At 28.9% G+C, this 5,867-nt stretch overlaps 1 pseudogene; it reads right to left on the bottom strand.

The window, feature by feature from the left end:
• Positions 1-3,952: 3,952 nt before the first annotated feature.
• On the bottom strand, positions 3,953-5,025 carry LOC121124851 (kelch-like protein 20; annotated as a pseudogene).
• Between the last annotated feature and the right edge of the window lie 842 nt (positions 5,026-5,867).

Raw genomic sequence — 5,867 nt, 5'->3', positions numbered from 1 at the left:
TACAATAATGATTAAGAGAACCCAGACACACATCTATTTATAGTTTTAAAAATAGCAAAAAAATCCTATTGTTAGTTAATAAATTATATCTTGTTGAAATTTCAAATTCAAAGTGTTTACATTTTAATTTACCACTCGGTATATAACTCGTGGTAGTGTTCTTTAACCATTTATTCTTCAATTTGATTTCCTATATTAAAAATGTTCTTTAAAAGTGTTCCTTAGAGACGAAGGGAAATGTTTTAATTTAGCTAAATGTATACAGAAATTAAATATACCTTTAGCGAGATATTATGCATATTAACCTCAATATCTTGGCAACCCTGAGATCTATGTTTATGAAAGTGCCGGGTGCATTCCCAAAAACACAAATAAGACTATAAATAAAAAAATTAATTGATGTTAACAAAATCTGGTTTCATGGTAAAAATTTTAAGTTGTGTGGTTCGTCCAAATCAAGTTATTGTAAACAAATTTATTCCTGAACAGCCAAAAATTTTAAGATCCTTAAGTTTTGGACAAAAGATACGTGGATTCCTAGATAGCCGGATCTGAACCCCTAGGACTAATGTGTAATTGTCCTTGAGAGAGAGAGTCCAATAAACGTTCAAGTAAATTTGTTTACTCTTTGACTCTTTGCAGTCTTCCATTCTCGAGGCATTGAAGGAGTTCTTCATTAAGGCTTGTGCATGAAGCTGGAGGTAGTTGGTTTGAGTGATTGACTTCACTGTGTATCCCTACACGTATGAGGTAAATTGCTGGATTAACTTTGGCTTTGTTTATTCGATTGGGTGCGCACGGAAATTTCCAGTTAAGGTAAAACTTTTTTAAGGACAAGGTTATGTATTTTTCTTTAGATTTAAGAAGAAATAAACAATGAATTAAAACCCTAGTTCATAATATCTTTGCAGTACAAATATCAAAGCTTAGCAATGGAGCCTGATCACCTGCAGCCAATGATGGACATGCAGAGCCTAACGTCACAAATAATGGCTTTATAATTTTTATAATGATGAATGGGTTTTATTTATTTTGTGGAACACATTGGTACTAACTAAATAATATTTTTAATCTACCGCGGAGTAGAAAATTTTTTCAATCTCACAGTGGGTCCCCAACCCGTCACAAATAATTTTTTTTTTTCATGTTGGTATCTCGCCACTCTGAGTGATGTAGGTTGTTGAAGTACACTAGCACTGAAAGGAGATTGCTCCAGTCGTCAATCGCATCAGTGGATGCGGGGGCTTCCCGAATTCTTGAAATTGTCTCACTGTAGCCACGTATAGATCCACTACTCTAAACCTAATAGTCTCATTTTTTTAAAGTGTGCAAAGAAACAAAACACAAATCTGCGTGAGTGTTTTTATATTTTTGTTTAATAATACCCACAAGAATTCAGAATTAAATTTTAATTTCTTAATCTCTCAAAAAACTTAGTCTAGTATGTATTAAAAATATGTTATAACAGTTTTTTTTTACAATCTGATCTCGATAGTGTAGACAATAAACCAACATTTTAAATGGAGATATATAATAATATCATTTTCTTTCATTATTCTACTTTTATCGTTCCTAATCGATCAAAATAAATTATATTGCATAAATTTAGATATTCATCGGGATTTCCACTACAAACTTTGATTATATTCGAACATCATTGTCAAGAGCGCCAGCAAGGTTGGGTCGAAGGGGATGTATCTCTCCCCAAATTAAGGAATTTTAATATTTTAATTTTTTTTTCCCCAAAAAGTTTAATGGTTGAAATTTAATTTTTAAAATTTTTTTCATAGTAATTTATTTTTTTGCGAATATCTATGGATTTTTAAAATTTGTTCTAACAAATTGAAAATTTGTGATTTTGTTTCAAAAAAATTAATTTTTTGTAAACTGCTCCGGATTTTTGGATTTTTTTTTGGAAATAATTTAATATATGAAATTTATTTATAAAATTTTTTTTACAAAATATTTGAAATTTAATTTTTGAGTTTCTTTCTAAAAAAATATATTCTTTTGTAAACACCTATAGATTTTTATTTTTTTCCAAAAATTTTAATATTTGATATATTTTTTCACAAAATTTAAATTTTTGTTAAATTCTGTAGATTTTTGAATTGTGCTTCGAAAAAATTTGATATGTGAAATTTAATTTTGGAATATTTTTCTAAAAAAAATTATTTTTTGAATTATTTTCTAAAAATTTATTTTTATTTTCAAAAACATCCAAAACCAAGCCCCCCCCACCCCTGAAAAAAAAAAGTATTTAAATATATATGAATACTCTGTCAAATTTAATTTTTATTATTTTTTGAGCTAACTATGTATCACAAACCAAGCTACAACTCTGGGTAAATTATTTTTGTTGCAACAGCTCTAACACATTTAAAATCGATTTTTTTCTATATATTTCATAAGCTAATTTTTGGTCAAATTCCAGATATTCCCAGTAAAATAAGGATATGATCCAGTATAGTTTAGGCTTTCCTATATCATATAGCAAAATTTCATCAAATTCTTTTAGCTGAAATAGACATTATTGCACTTTCAATATTTTCTTTTGTAATGACAAATTAAGTAGGTTACAAATTATAGAAAACAGATTTTAATATAAAGCTACTAATAAATTTGTAGGCTACAACTTTGTGTAAAAAAAATTGTAAATAGCATTAATTCATTCAAGATTACCTTTTTAAAAATAATCTTTAAAAAAAAAAACTTTGTTAACTTTCAGACATCTTTGGTATATTACATGTATGTTCCGGAAAACTTTAAGGGCTTCTCTATTAACAGTCAAAATTTTATAAAACTATTCCAGCTGACATCTCATTAAAGGACTTGGAAAAATTTAATTTTTAATAACATATTCAGTTTGAGGGATACGAGACGTAGAGAATACATTTGTCTATGGCTACTAATAAATTGTTTTGTTATCTACACCTCTTTTTAAGAGAGATTTCATTTTAAACAGCTTTAATACATTCCAAATTGAAAATTCACTTTTTACTTTTGTGTTTTAAAAATTCATTGTCCCCCTCGTCTGAAAATTCTTGTACTTTAATACAAAATGGCAAATCGTCAAAAATAGTTGAATTCTCTCGTAAAGTATGTCCACTACCTGTGTCCATCCAAAAATAGAAGTTGCGATGTATCATGCATTATTCTCAGAAAAACAAAACCAAAATTTGGATAAAAAGGATAATTTACTATTTAAATATGTATGTGTGTATTTGGAAAGTATTTTGAATAAAATTATGATTGTATTCATCAAACCATGACATTGTATTTATTTACCAGGGTGTGATGTATACCTAATTATGAATAAATTAGAATATAATATATAATTTTCATTTCATAAATAGGTTGATTTCTCTTAATTGTTTCTTATCTTAATCAGACATTCAATTATTCGTATCTACTTACCCCTACCCTGAGGTCAGTTGATACATTTGCCAATTTTATATTGAAAAAACAAGAAAGAATATCATATTTACATTTTGTTGGTAACCCTTTGGGCTACCTAGTTGCAAAAATATTGCCAAAATAGATGGAACTGTTTGAGGACATAAAAAACCAAAACGTGTATTAACTTACCTCACCTTCCTCTTCTTATTTAATGAGATAAGATTAAACTGACTATGTACGACATTTAATAAATTATTAATTCTTTAAAGTATATAATTTTAAAATAATTACAACATTAATATGTACATTATACATATGAAAAAATGAGGATCATTATAAAATTTAGATAATATATATTTAATATGAGTATTCAGCCTGTCATTATTTTATAATCCTGCCATGCAATATGAAAAAAAGTTTAATGACCTCTGAAATATATTAATATATTAAAATTCAATTACACCTATTTCTATAATATAAATATATATATTTTAATATTTTATTTTACAAACTCATAGCTTATGACACTTTTTTTGGGAAGATTTTTGCTGTTTCATCTGATAACTTCGACACCTTTAAATACGACACTTTGACCTCTATGTTTATTGTATTGGTGGTTATAGAGACAATGTCTTGTCTTGTATTTTTTCTTGCAGATAGAGCAAATAAAACCCCTTGTAACAATGTGCTTGGCCTCAACATGATTATGCAAAAGAGACCGCAGTTTAGCCGTATAGTTACATTTTTTGCATTGATATCCCCGTCCCGTTTTTTGACTTGTGTAGTGTTTAATGATTTCTTTATTTAAGGCCTCGTCATAGTCTGAAATTGAAAAAAATTAAGAAACAATAATTAAATGGAAGAGAATTAATTATTTCAAAATATGGACTCCACTTGAATGAGTCCATATTTTGAAATTACTCTATCAATTATATTTCATTTTTCGAGGACTTGCAGTGTTACTAAGACTTGTCCCACCTCTGTTCGTAAATAGAATAAATACAAACCTTAATTTTGTTCCAAGGAAATGCATTCTAAAGCATTCTTATCTGCTTTCACTTGCTCATATGCCTTTTGAGTCAATTCTAAAGTATTGCTCTCATCCAGGATATTACATTCTTCTTTTTCCATATCAGGAAAAGATTTTTCCTTTAAATTATGTGATACAATGTAAAGTTCCTGGGAATCATGAGGTGGATATGGAGTGATATCAGTTGAAAAGTTGGAGGAGGTAGAGGGCTGAGATTCATATCTATTTCGGGGTGCAAAATAATTTGAGAGACCCTTGATTTGAAAATCTTGAGCTATGGAAATGAAATCATCAAGTTCCTCTTGGCCAAGATTCACTTCACCGTAATACATAAACGAAACGAGTAACTCCAAATAATAGAAGTTGATCCCTTTGAAATAAATTAGGGGATATGTCTGTACGGGTGCCAATCCAATTATGGAACGAGATTTTGGGGAACATACACTAAGAATAACCTTGTGAGCCTTGATACTCTTTGATCCAGAGATGAGCATCACATCAAACAGTTCCTCATTTTGACGGAGATCCAATAAACCTTGTTTGAAATCGGATTCATACTCATTCCATCGAAGACAAAGCCGTTCCAGAGGTCCCATTTTGTTTTATTTAGCTTGCAATATAATAAATATTCAATGACAAAATGAAAATATGTAATTTTTTAAAGTTGATAATATTTTGAATAGGAAGAGATGCTGTTGAGCTAGATCGTTTTCGCTGATTTGACAAATTGCATCACAATTTAGGTACTTTTAAAGAAAGTTATTCCTGTATGAGTGAAGTGGAAGCTATACAGAAATTACTTTCTCTATGGGTGAAGCTAATTTGTTGCTCTTAAATAGAGTTATATAAAACCAAAGATAAATAAATCAGGGTAATAGATTAGATTATATATACCTGTAAATAAAGAATGTGACATTTAATAAATGAATACTCAAACTCAAAATTTCATTTCATCCCCTGGAGTAGAAGACGTCCTTAAATTTAAAATTAACTCTGAAATTTAGTTGGAACTATGTATATCTTTTTTTTGGTAAAGTTTATTTTGACTGAAGTGCAAAAGAATTCTCTCATATTTTTCATATGTGAGGCAAAGACCAAACACATTAGATAAAAATTTACCTGTTCAGTCACATCAAAAAATATAAATATTTGACGTTCCTTTTCCTTCATTCCCAATGGTAAAAAGGTTAACTTAATAAAGAGAAAAGAAATCTGTATTTCTTATTTGAATTTACGAGTAAGGAATTAATTTAGCTTCAAAAAGTCCATACTTAATAACTTAACAGATTCTTGAAGACGTATTCAACCCTCGTACTGTATTATTTTGAGAAAGATCATGACAAATATAGTAAAATCGCTTCACCGCCCGATAATACCCAATTCGAGACACACGTCTTCCAATGACGAATAAAAGGGGATATACTGAAATATTTATCGT

This window comes from Lepeophtheirus salmonis, chromosome 9, assembly GCF_016086655.4.
Source record: "Lepeophtheirus salmonis chromosome 9, UVic_Lsal_1.4, whole genome shotgun sequence".
NCBI lineage: Eukaryota > Metazoa > Arthropoda > Copepoda > Siphonostomatoida > Caligidae > Lepeophtheirus > Lepeophtheirus salmonis.
This window is presented reverse-complemented; position numbering and strand designations above follow the sequence as displayed.